Below are 14,213 nucleotides of genomic sequence, written 5' to 3' on the forward strand. Positions count from 1 at the left end.
GGCCTTGGTACTGTCCAACACTTGTAATTTTTCTCTATTTTTTTTTTTACTTGGTTTCCCCCATAGGCTTGAGTCTGAGGACCATGCAAGGCCTTGGTTCTGTCTAAAACTTGTGATTCTTATTTTTTGTACTTGGTTTCCCCATAGGCTTGAGTCCGAGGACTATGCAAGGCCTTGGTTCTGTCCAAAACTTGTAAGGTTTATTTTTTGTATTTGGTTTCCCCATAGGCTTGAGTCCGAGGACCATGCAAGGGCTTGGTTCTGTCCAAAACTGGTGATTTTTATTTTTTGTACTTGGTTTCCCCATAGGCTTGAGTCCGAGGACCATGCAAGGCCTTAGTTCTGTCCAAAACTTGTAAGATTTATTTTTTGTATTTGGTTTCCCCATAGGCTTGAGTCCGAGGACCATGCAAGGCCTTGGTTCTGTCCCTAGGCCCCTATGCTGAACGGGCCTGGGCCGCGAATTTACTGGGCCCACAAATTAAGAGGTATTCCCGTAGTCTTTGGTTATGCAGTACTTTTTGGCGTCCCAGTGTTCGAGGTGCGCCTTCACGAGACTCCTTTAATCTCAGAGTTGCAGACGGCGTTGGAAATCGAGCAAGAGACATTTTGTCTGTAGCGTTCCTTGGGACGCTGCGTGAATTAAATGCCACCACCTCATCTTTTTGAATAAATAGGAGAGAAAGTCGCTTTACCTGTGCACAAATCTTTCAGTTTCCTCCCTTAGTACATCATGTTTGAGGCGAGGGTTGGGGAAAAGGAACTCTCTCCGCCACAAAGGCGCCGTGTCCCCCTGAAACTCAAAAGAGTGATGTACGGGCAAAGGAGGCACAAATTCAAGAGAATATTCCAGTTCGACAGAGGGGAAAAGGTGTTTCTCCCTCTTTTAGTCAAAATCCGAAGCAGGTTCTGTTCATGCCAGAATTTTGGTGTGTCAGAAGAAAGATTTTCCGCCACCAGCGCCTCTGCCTCGTCGTAGGCAAATTTTTGGTGAAGGCTCCTCAGCTTCCGGCTCCCTGCACCTTTCCTTCAGCGGTGTGAGGTTCAAGTTGGGCTCTTTCGCTGCCTGAGTTATGGGCGTGCAAAAGCATTGAGGAGGAATAAGGTCTCGAAGCAGTAGCCAACCTCTCCTCTGTGCTACATCCTTGGCTTTATCTTCACTCTCTTGTATTTTTCTTTACTTACGTAGTTAGCTTCAATGTAAGCTTGTTTCAGCTTTTCATTGTACACTGTACTGTTCCTTTATCTTAATAAAAGATGTGTCTATTTCTTTATACACACTTTTCTTCTCCGCAACAACTACTTTGTGCATGAATATTAAATGTAAGCTTGCCCTTAATGATATTCCGGGCAGAAAAATGCCTTAACACAGATTCCTACTTCTTTAAACTCATAAATATTATCAAGTATAACAACGGTAATCCTTAATAAATTAAACTCTTGGAACTAACCGGGATAACCACTGAGTGCTGCGCGATGCATACTAGACCAATGTCTGAGAACGATAAACTTTAAATAATTCGTCCGAGAGGGTAGCCGAATAGCGAGGGACTTTGATTGTGCTTTTGGGTAATATATCGCACCGTATCGCATCAATCCCTTTGGTGCTGCAGATCCGAAAGCAGACTTGAGAACCCTCGCAATTTAGGAACTAACCCAATTGTTAATGGAGAGTTTTCCTCGGATAAATCCCAAAGTCCATGTAATGCAGTTTTTCCTTACAAGTAGTTGGTTTCCCCAAAGGCTTGGGTCCGAGGACCATGCAAGGCCCTGGTTCTGTCCAAAACCTATGAGTTTTCTTTTTTGTACTTGGTTTCCCCATAGGCTTAAGTCCGAGGACCATGCAAGGCCTTGGTTCTGTCCAAAACTTTTGAACTTTCTTTTTTGTACTTGGTTTCCCCATAGGCTTGAGTCCGAGGACCATGCAAGGCCTTGGTTCTGTCCAAAACTTTTGAGCTTTCTTTTTTGTACTTGGTTTCCCCATAGGCTTAAGTCCGAGGACCATGCAAGGCCTTGGTTCTGTCCAAAACTCTTGAGCTTTCTTTTTTGTACTTGGTTTCCCCATAGGCTTGAGTCCGAGGACCATGCAAGGCCTTGGTTCTGTCCAAAACTCTTGAGCTTTCTTTTTTGTACTTGGTTTCCCCATAGGCTTGAGTCCGAGGACCATGCAAGGCCTTGGTTCTGTCCATAACTTTTGAGCTTTCTTCGTTTATGTTTCGAATGTAAGCCCCTAGACCAGGGCGAGGAGAGCTAGTTTGTGGCCAAAAGCCCCTAGAGCTACCCGCGCCGTTGGCACCGCAAGGCGTAGCCCCTAGCAGAAGTTTATGTCGGAGCAACAGCGGTGTGTTGCCGGAGACGTAGGAAACCTTACGAACCTCTGCTTACTAGAGAGTCGACTCCACCGCCACCCGCGCCAACGCGCAAGCTTCCCCACAGTCGGCGCCAATTGTAAGGACACAATTCCGTTGCGGCCCGATAATGATGTTGGGCTCGCACATGAAAGATCCCTCACAATATGATTTGTAGAGAGTGGGCTTGAAAAACTAGCCGTTGGTCACGGGGCGATGCCCGGTCTTGGTTTTTAGAGGAATCCATGTGGAAAAAGGGGTTGGGCATGAACATTTAAGCCCTACGGCGTCGCATCCTATGGGATGGGACTCCTCGGACTTGATCCGAGGACCATTAAGGTCTTACCCCGGTTACCCAACGATGGGTCTTTTTCTGTGATCTCAGGTGTTGTTGAGTTGTTCTCACCCATGTAGTCTTTCTTTTTTGGGGGTGGGATGGGAGTCCCCTTACCAGATTCACTTACTTCTTCTTTTATACCAGCCTGCGTTCACTGTCCTTCGTCCACGTGTAGGGTCAACCTTTACAAGGTTGACATTTGTCCCATCAGTCCAATCCCAGAATTGTGGGGGATGGTTGATAAAGCTGAAGAATATGGCTCTGTCAGGTGCAGAGTCTTATCTGGGAAGGGTAGTAAGGATAACTTCCCCCAAGATATTTTAGATCTCCTTACAAATTTGTTCCTATATCTCTTTTTTACCCCTCTTCTCAATGGAGCTTTGGGTCTGCTGAGGACTAGACTGTCCTTGGCTGCCTCTCCGGACCATTTTTGCCTTACATTTTTGAGCTAGGGCCATCACCTTTTTCGGCTTGGGCCTTTGGACTCCCTATGAGCAAGTGGGCCCGGCTCATAAATTATTGGGCCCCACACCTAACACTAGAATATATATTATCATATTAAAAAACAATCATAATAAATGTATAGTAATAATTATCGAATGTCATATTTAGACGAAAAATTAAAAGAGGGAAAATATATTATGTTAAACTTTTCCCCCGCATTGTATTGGTTACCGATTTACCCATTATCAAATAGTTATTATTACTATTTTTTTAATATAAATAAACACTGATTTTGTTTTCTTATAATAATAATAATAATAATAATAATAATAATAATAATTTGGGCTTAGAAACTGTGGTTGCGCCAAGTGGTTTCACCAAATTGCAGTAAAAGCTCATAAGTTGCGGTTGTGACAAGTGGCTTTACCAAGTTGCAAAAGCTTTTTAGATAGACACCAATATAATTTTTAACAATCAAATTCCCTAAACTTAAGAAGTTTAGGCTAATATAGAGTTTTGAAGAAATTGATATGAAAAAAAGAGAGTCGATGAGGTGCATGTTTACGAAAAAAACAGTTTAGATAAACACAAAAGTTTAATGGTGTATATAATAAAAGTTGAGTTTAGAAGCTGTAGTTGCACTAAATAGCTTTACCAAATTGCAGTAAAGGCTCATAAGTCGTGGTTATGACAAGTGGCTTCATCAAGTTGCAGTAACTTTTTAGAAAGAATCAACAATTTATTTATTCTTATCAACTTCTCCATAGTGTTTTAACAAAACATACAACTTTTTTGGTCATCTCAATTCTCAAACTATTTTTTCCCTTCACTTTTTTTTTCTTTGAATAAACACCAAAACTTAATAGTCAATATGATTTTTAACAATCAAATACCCTAAACTTAAGAGGTTTAGGTTAATATAGAGTTTTGAAGAAATTGATATGAAAAAATAGAGTCCATGAGGTGCACGTTTACGTTTAAAAAAAAAAAAAACACTTTGGATAGACATAAAAACTTAATAGTTAAATAAGAGATCTAAGGTTCAATATTCGTCTACAACAAAACTGATTGATGTTTTGATTTGGTGATAAAATGCTATTATCAAGAGCGGACGCCATAGGTTAAAACTCTCTAAAAAAAAATCCTAATGGTGTATGTGGGGCCCAATAATTTATGGGCCGGGCCCACTTACTCATAGGGAGTCCAAAGGCCCAAGCGGAAAAAGTTGATGGCCCTAGCTAAAAAATGTAAGGCAAAAATGGTCCGGAGAGGCAGCCGAGGACAGTCTAGTCCTCGGTAGACCCAAAGCTCCATTGAGAAGAGGGGTAAAAAAGAGATATAGGAACAAATTTGTAAGGAGATCTAAAATATCTTGGGGGAAGTTATCCTTACTACCCTTCCCAGATAAGACTCTGCACCTGACAGAGCCGTATTCTTCAGCTTTATCAACCATCCCCCACAATTCTGGGATTGGACTGATGGGACAAATGTCAGTCTTGTAAAGGTTGACCCTACACGTGGACGAAGGACAGCGAACGCAGGCTGGTATAAAAGAAGAAGTAAGTGAATCTGGTAAGGGGACTCCCATCCCAACCCCAAAAAAGAAAGACTACATGGGTGAGAACAACTCAACAACACCTGAGATCACAGAAAAAGACCCATCGTTGGGTAACCGGGGTAAGACCTTAATGGTCCTCGGATCAAGTCCGAGGAGTCCCATCCCATAGGATGCGACGCCGTAGGGCTTAAATGTTCATGCCCAACCCCTTTTTCCACATGGATTCCTCTAAAAACTAAGACCGGGCATCGCCCCGTGACCAACGGCTAGTTTTTCAAGCCCACTCTCTACAAATCATATTGTGAGGGATCTTTCATGTGCGAGCCCAACGTCATTATCGGGCCGTAACGGAATTGTGTCCTTACAATTGGCGCCGACTGTGGGGAAGCTTGCGCGTTGGCGCGGGTGGCGGTGGAGTCGACTCTCTAGCAAACAGAGGTTCGTGAGGTTTCCTACGTCTCCGGCAACACACCGCTGTTGCTCCGACATAAACTTCTGCTAGGGGCTACGCCTTGCGGTGCCAACGGCGCGGGCAGCTTTAGGGGCTTTTGACCACAAACCAGCTCTCCCCACCCTGGTCTAAGGGCTTACATTCGAAACATAAACGAAGAAAGCTCAAAAGTTATGTACAGAACCAAAGCCTTGCATGGTCCTCGGACTCAAGCCTATGGGGAAACCAAGTACAAAAAAGAAAGTTCAAAAGTTTTGGACAGAACCAAGGCCTTGCATGGTCCTCGGACTCAAGCCTATGGGGAAACCAAGTACAAAAAAGAAAGCTCAAGAGTTTTGGACAGAACCAAGGCCTTGCATGGTCCTCGGACTCAAGCCTATGGGGAAACCAAGTACAAAAAAGAAAGCTCAAAAGTTTTGGACAGAACCAAGGCCTTGCATGGTCCTCGGACTCAAGCCTATGGGGAAACCAAGTACAAAAAAGAAAGCTCAAAAGTTTTGGACAGAACCAAAGCCTTGCATGGTCCTCGGACTCAAGCCTATGGGGAAACCAAGTACAAAAAAGAAAGCTCAAAAGTTTTGGACAGAACCAAGGCCTTGCATGGTCCTCGGACTCAAGCCTATGGGGAAACCAAGTACAAAAAAGAAAACTCATAAGTTTTGGACAGAACCAGGGCCTTGCATGGTCCTCGGACCCAAGCCTTTGGGGAAACCAACTACTTGTAAGGAAAAACTGCATTACATGGACTTTGGGATTTATCCAAGGAAAACTCTCCATTAACAATTGGGTTAGTTCCTAAATTGCGAGGGTTCTCAAGTCTGCTTTCGGATCTGCAGCACCAAAGGGATTGATGCGATACGGTGCGATATATTACCCAAAAGCACAATCAAAGTCCCTCGCTATTCGGTTACCCTCTCGAACGAATTATTTAAAGTTTATCGTTCTCGGACATTGGTCTAGCATGCATCGCGCAGCACTCAGCGGTTATCCCGGTTAGTTCCAAGAGTTTAATTTATTAAGGATTACCATTGTTATACTTGATAATATTTATGAGTTTAAAGAAGTAGGAATCTGTGTTAAGGCAGTTTTCTGCCTGGAATATCATTAAGGGCAAGCTTACATTTAATATTCATGCACAAAGTAGTTGTTGCGGAGAAGAAAAGTGTGTATAAAGAAATAGACACATCTTTTATTAAGATAAAGGAACAGTACAGTGTACAATGAAAAGCTGAAATAAGCTTACATTGAAGCTAACTACGTAAGTAAAGAAAAATACAAGAGAGTGAAGATAAAGCCAAGGATGTAGCACAGAGGAGAGGTTGGCTACTGCTTCGAGACCTTATTCCTCCTCAATGCTTTTGCACGCCCATAACTCAGGCAGCGAAAGAGCCCAACTTGAACCTCACACAGCTGAAAGAAAGGTGCAGGGAGCCGGAAGTTGAGGAGCCTTCACCAAAAATTTGCCTGCGACGAGGCAGAGGCGCTAGTGGCGGAAAATCTTTCTTCTGACACACCAAAATTCTGGCATGAACAGAACCTGCTTCGGATTTTGACTAAAAGAGGGAGAAACACCCTTTCCCCTCTGTCAAACTAGAATATTCTCTTGAATTTGTGCCTCCTTTGCCCGTACATCACTCTTTTGAGTCTCAGGGGGACACGACGCCTTTGTGGCGGAGAGAGTTCATTTTCCCCAACCCTCGCCTCAAACATGATGTACTAAGGGAGGAAACTGAAAGATTTGTGCGCAGGTAAAGCGACTTTCTCTCCTATTTATTCAAAAAGATGAGGTGGTGGCATTTAATTCACGCAGCGTCCCAAGGAACGCTACAGACAAAATGTCTCTGACTCGATTTCCAACGCCGTCTGCAACTCTGAGATTAAAGGAGTCTCGTGAAGGCGCACCTCGAACACTGGGACGCCAAAAAGTACTGCATAACCAAAGACTACGGGAATACCTCTTAATTTGTGGGCCCAGTAAATTCGCGGCCCAGGCCCGTTCAGCATAGGGGCCCAGGGACAGAACCAAGGCCTTGCATGGTCCTCGGACTCAAGCCTATGGGGAAACCAAATACAAAAAATAAACCTTACAAGTTTTGGACAGAACCAAGGCCTTGCATGGTCCTCGGACTCAAGCCTATGGGGAAACCAAGTACAAAAAATAAAAATCACCAGTTTTGGACAGAACCAAGGCCTTGCATGGTCCTCGGACTCAAGCCTATGGGGAAACCAAATACAAAAAATAAACCTTACAAGTTTTGGATAGAACCAATGCCTTGCATGGTCCTCGGACTCAAGCCTATGGGGAAACCAAGTACAAAAAATAAGAATCACAAGTTTTGGACAGAACCAAGGCCTTGCATGGTCCTCGGACTCAAGCCTATGGGGGAAACCAAGTAAAAAAAAAAAAAAGAGAAAAATTACAAGTGTTGGACAGTACCAAGGCCTTGCATGGTCCTCGGACTCAAGCCTATGGGAAACCAACTGCTCGGATAGGGAAAGTCCTCGGCTCAAATACTGTAAAATGTTAAGGCCAATAAGAGTGTTAGGATGATGGTGGGACGCTCCGCTATTCGGCAGCCTAAGGGGGCTGTTCATTTTTGCGGGTGATATGCCTTCAAATAATTACTTCCTACACCACGTAGAACATCCAGTTCTAATCTCGGCTTTGTTTCGGGCAAATATCGCTATTTACAAGTACGCATTGCTATGTCAAACAATTCTATTAAAGTTATGGCGACATCTTTTTATTAGCAAGTATTTTGGCTTTAGTTATCATTGATTCAAATGATATATTATTATGCCGAGCAGCGCTTGCAAATTTGTAAAAACATAGACAGAACATGCGAAGTAAAATAACAACAACTTTTATTAATATGAAAAATTATTACAACGTACAAAAAGGGGCTCAAACGAGCCTATACAAAAGGTGAGCTGCCGAGGCAATACTAACATTCGCAGTACAGATAAGTAAACAGCCAGGTGTCTTTTGAACTCGTCTTCAAAGTTTCTCCAATCTCTGCCTCAGTATTGCTCATATCGAAAGAAGAACCTTCTTTGGAAAAAGATGAAGGAGAAGGAAGAAGAATTTGAAGGAGAAGGAAGACGAAGATGGAGGAGATGAATGAAGAAGATGGAGGACATGAGTAAGAGAAGGAGGAGAAGAAGAGGGGAAGAGATGAAAAGAAAGAGAGAGGAGCAAAAGAGGGAGAAGGACAGCACCAGGACGGAGCTGGTGCTGGGAAGACTAAGAGAGGAAGGCGGAGGAGGGCACCAGTGAACGAAGAGAGGAAGAAGCAGAGGCACTTGGCCCCTGCCTCAGTCTTGACTCCTAACACACTGGTGCCATGTTAGGTATGCTCGTGAGGAGCCGGGTGGTGCTGATAGTGGGTGTTCTCGACTCAGTCACGACGAAAGTTTGACGTGATGAGCCCCTGCTTCGGATTTTGGCTGAAAGGGAGGTGGGGCAAATCTTAAGTCTCCGCCATCCTTACCCTGACCGAGCCATTTCGAGCTTTATTAGAACATGATGTTTTGAGGAGGGGAATGGTTCCTTCATCACTCGTTATGGTAAACGTATTCTGATGAGGGGAATAACAATTGGGTTAAGTGAACGCTAAGGGAGGTTGAGGGTTTCAGATCTCAGAAAGATGGAAGGGTGTCTGCACGAAAGTGATGGCTTCCTACTTGCCTTCTTATAGGAAGGGCAAAACGGAAGGTATTAAATTCATTCAGATTTCCAAAAGAATCTGAAGAATAAAGATGTGTCCGTTCCACTTCCCCACCTCATCAGATGAGCCGTCGGACGTAAAGGAGCCTCGTAAAAGGGAAGTAATTAAAGGCGCGTCTTGGACAGCCAAACGGCAGGAGCGGGTCACGAGCAAATTAAAGGGATTACCTTGTAAACCGGTGAGTTTCTTGGACAGGTGGAAAACCGCCCACATTAATGCAGGGCTGAATTAAATAAGCCATACTAAAAGCCCGGGTTTACCAAAACCCTCCCTTCCAACCAAGGAGTCGGATAGCAGGGTTTTGAGGGGCTATTGTGGGGCCCAATAATTTATGGACCGGGCCCACTTGCTCATAGGGAGTCCAAAGGCTCAAGCCGAAAAAGGTGATGGCCCTAGCTCAAAAATGTAAGGCAAAAATGGTCCGGAGAGGCAGCCGAGGACAGTCTAGTCCTCGGCAGACCCAAAGCTCCATTGAGAAGAGGGGTAAAAAAGAGATATAGGAACAAATTTGTAAGGAGATCTAAAATATCTTGGGGGAAGTTATCCTTACTACCCTTCCCAGATAAGACTCTGCACCTGACAGAGCCGTATTCTTCAGCTTTATCAACCATCCCCCACAATTCTGGGATTGGACTGATGGGACAAATGTCAGCCTTGTAAAGGTTGACCCTACACGTGGACGAAGGACAGTGAACGCAGGCTGGTATAAAAGAAGAAGTAAGTGAATCTGGTAAGGGGACTCCTATCCCACCCCCAAAAAAGAAAGACTACATGGGTGAGAACAACTCAACAACACCTGAGATCACAGAAAAAGACCCATCGTTGGGTAACCGGGGTAAGACCTTAATGGTCCTCGGATCAAGTCCGAGGAGTCCCATCCCATAGGATGCGACGCCGTAGGGCTTAAATGTTCATGCCCAACCCCTTTTTCCACATGGATTCCTCTAAAAACCAAGACCGGGCATCGCCCCGTGACCAACGGCTAGTTTTTCAAGCCCACTCTCTACAAATCATATTGTGAGGGATCTTTCATGTGCGAGCCCAACGTCATTATCGGGCCGCAACAGAATTGTGTCCTTACATTAGGCATTTATTATAATTGTGTTTGTATATGTAAAAATATGATGTGCCAAAATTCTAATGGAAGGTTTCACTATAGAATATAATTTTATTTTAATTTAAAATATATAATATGAAATTCAATAGGCTAAAATGCAAATCAAACCCTCTAACTTTGACCGAAATTCAATTCAATTATCTAACTTTACTTCAGTTCAATTAAGTCCTCTAAGTTTTATGTTTATTCAATTGAAACTTCTGTCATACTCTAACTCTGTTAAGTGGATCCCTTAAAAAAAAAAAAATCATAAAAATATTTTTATAAAAGGAGAGAAAAAAAAGGAAATACAAAATTAATTTGACCTTCAAAGAAGAAGAACACAAATCTAGTACATACAAAGATTCAAACAAAAAAAATTATTTACAGATTCGAACAACTTTGAAGCTCCACTATTGTAAGGACGCGATTCGTGACGGACCGTAACAGTGTCGGGTTCGCACGTGAAAAGGCCCCTAACAATATCATTTGTAGAGCGTGGGTTTGGAAGGCTAGACCTTGTTCGATAGGCGGTGGGTTTTTCGCGGTGTTCGTATGAACTTAAGCTTTCCTACACCCCTGGAGTCTTTCTCCTGGAGGTGGGCTGGGAGGCCCTGGTTTCTGGCCATTTTTCCCAACCCCCCAATCGGTGCACCTTCCTTTTTATTATATAGTCCGTCTTGGCTGATCCTGACCCTCCACTTGTAGGTCAGGCAGGAGCTTGTTCCTGTGTCCATCCCATCAACTGTCCCGTCTAACTTTTTATTAGTCGCATGGATCGACGTTTGCACCGCCCAAACGTCTTTTCTCATTAACCAACTCTGGGTATTGGCAGGTACATTTACTGAAGGGGGTGGGACGCACTTTCCTTGGTCCGAGTTCACACCCTGCTTCCCTATGGGCCCCATTCCGTTCACATCCCTTTGAGGGGGCTGTTTGGGGATTACCTACACCAAGGTGTTGGTCTTCCTGTTGAAGCTATGGAATGCCGAGGACAGGGTAAGTTCTCAGCCGTTCCCCTTGCTACCTCGGCCACTGAGCATTTGTCTTCGGCAAGGTACCTCCTCGGCACGGGCCCTGGGCCCAGATAGAGTTTGGGCCGGACTGCAGAGCTCTCGGACCCACAACTATCAAATACAAAGAGGTATTATAAAAAAGCAAAGCTTCATGTCACATCTAACCGGAATAAATGGGAGACATCAGTTGAATAAATTTGAAACTTAGAGAACTCAATTGAAATAAAGTAAAGTTATAAAACTTAAATGAATTTTGGTCAAAGTTAGAGTATGTAATTTGTATTTTAGCCAATTTTATAATTATGGTAGTTGTTTCTCAAAAAAAATAAAAATTATGGTAGTTATTAATTATTAATATGCATTTATTATGATAGTGCCTATATGTGGAACTCTATATCCTATTAATTATTAGTCATTTATTATAATTGTGTTTGTATATGGAAAAAATATTATGCACTAAGATTTTAGTGGATAGAATATAATTTACATATAATTAAAAATCTATATTAAAATAAGAGTAGTGCAATGTCCACAACATTTTCATAACACTTTCACTGCAAATCATAAGTGGTAAGTTGTTATTGATTTTAATTTGAATTTAAAACTTAAAATTACTTTTTTGTCCGCCCATAACAAACTACCACTTAAGATTTGTTGTGAAATATTGTGGACATAGCATTTCTCTTAAAATAATGACAATTAAAATTATAAGACCTCAAAGATTTATATAGCACAATATTATGAAGTCCCTAAAAGTTAAATGTTTTATGTTTTTATATATTATAGATTATAGATAACTAGTTAACAATTCCTGCAATGCATAGAAAAATTTAATAAAATATGATAGTTATAAAATGAGAAAAAAAAATTACCAAATGTGATTTCATGTAGTTATTAATAGTCATTTATTATAGTTGTGTTTATATATGAAATGGGAAATTACATTTTCCACTCTAAATTATAACATGTTTTACATTTTGTCCATTGAATTATTTTGTTTTGGTGTTAAGTATGAGATAATTAAGTATTGAAAGAACAATTTACCCATCTTTCCAAAACAAACAGTAGAAGGCAAATTGGTCTTTCAATACTAAATTTCATTAAACTTAACATCAAATAAATGGTGGGGTTAAGTGTTACAAAATTTCAATTTGGGGGTCAAGTGTGCATTTTGATAGTTTCAAGGGCAAAGTGTAAAATTATGTATTGTAGGTATGATAGGCCCAGTAGTATATATCTATATATATGTTGGGCATGGAGCTTAATCCGAGGACATCTAGTAATCCGAGGACAAGTAAACGCTGTCATGGAAGTCTGCATTAGTGAATGAAGAAATGGGGTCTGGTCATGAGGGTCCACGAAGGTGGTCCGAGGAGGAATGCCTCCTCGACTAAGCAAAACAAAGGTCAAAAGGTGTGGTTTGCCATCCAGAGCAACATTCTGAAAGATTCTATTGATAAGAATACATATCATGGAAGCACAAGACAAAGGGGAACTATGAAATATTTAAGAGAAAACTGCTACCACCACATTGAATGCTCTGTAACTAACTCTCTGGCTGCATTAATGTGGAAGTGATACTTGAACAATAATTTTCACCCTTACAGCTACTCTCAAAAACTTCGAGAAGGTGCTGATGGGACAGGGATCAACGGCAGAAACCTGGTCTAAATGTGGAGAGTGGAGATGAAAGAAGGAAGACAATATAAAAGAGAAAGAATACACTGAGGAGGGGGAATGGGGGATCGAGAAATTAAAGGAAAAACGCTGTAACAATAGGAACTAGACTTGTAATCAAATTCAAAAGAGATATATATAAGAACATATCTTCTTAGATTGTGCTGATGACGATTTTTTTTTTTGGGTAAAACCTGTTTATCTTTGCTTTCAGGTCATCTAGACCCACCATAATTGTTGTCCAATTCATTAGAGCCTAGTTTTCTGACATACTTTCTACAAATTCATTGTATTAGGCTTTTTGGGCCAAAATCCTTTTGACTGTTGGGCTTAGGACTCAAATTGGGTCCTTACATGTATAATTTAGGGTTAAAAAAAAATGTAATTTCTCCTATATTAAATAATATTACATATGAAATATGATAATTATGGTAGTTATTAATGTGTATTTATTATGAATGTTTTTTGTAAAGAAATATTAGATATATAATCATGATCATTTTTAATAGGTATTTATTATGGTTGAATTTGTAAATGGAACCTTTTATTTTAGGGAAATACTAACAAGTTCCCTTAGGGCACTGGTTAAGAATCCAGTTAAAGAAAGTTTTTATGGGAAAAGAAAAAAAAATTTAATGTTTTGACAGTTTTTTTCATTTCTTATAAAAGTGATGTCAAGACTTTCCTAAAATAGATTCTTAACCAATGCCCTTAAGGCACTCGTTAGCATGACCTTTTATTTTAATATGAGTTGTGGGGACACAATTCGTAATGAACCTAAACAGTGTTGGGTTCGCACGTAAAAAGGCCCAAACAATATCATTTGTAGAGCGTGGGTTTGAAAGGCTAGGCCTTGGTCACCAGGCGGTGGGTTTTTCGTGGTGTTCATACATGGTTTAAGTTTTCTTCACCCCTGGGATCTTTCTCCTGGAGGTGGGCTGGGAGGCTTTGGTTTTTGGCCATTTTTCCCAGCCCCTTCTCTAGGTTACTTATCTTTCCTTTTATATCTGCCTGTATTCATTGTCCTTCGTCCACGTGTAGGATCGACTTTTCCCAGACTGATACTTGTCCCATCAGCCCATACCCAAAGTCGTTGGGGGTGGTTGTAAAGGCCAAGGAATACGGCTCTGTCAGGTTCAGAGTATTAAATGGCAGTAAGGGCAGTTTTTCCTTGATATTTTAGATTTTTCTTCCTAGTTTTAGTCCTATACCGTTTTTACCCCTCTTCCTGGTGGGACTTTGGGTCTGCCGAGAACTGAACTGTCCTCGACTGAATCCCAGGGCTATCCTGCCGAGCTTGGGCCATAGCCTTCCTCGGCTTGAGCCTCTGGCCTCCTCACGGGTAAATGGGCCCGGCCCATAAATTATTTGGGCCCCACAATAGCCCCTCAAAACCCTGCTATCCAACTTCTTAGTTGGAAAGGGGGGTTTTGGTAATACCGAGCTTTTATTATGGCTCATTCAATTCAGCCTTTCACTAATGCTGGCGGTTCTCCATTTGCCCAGGAAACGCACCGGTCTATGAGACAATTTTTTAATTTTACTCCTGACGCGTTCT

The sequence above is a fragment of the Quercus lobata genome, unplaced genomic scaffold, assembly GCF_001633185.2.
Source record: "Quercus lobata isolate SW786 unplaced genomic scaffold, ValleyOak3.0 Primary Assembly Scq3eQI_1872, whole genome shotgun sequence".
Taxonomy (NCBI): domain Eukaryota; kingdom Viridiplantae; phylum Streptophyta; class Magnoliopsida; order Fagales; family Fagaceae; genus Quercus; species Quercus lobata.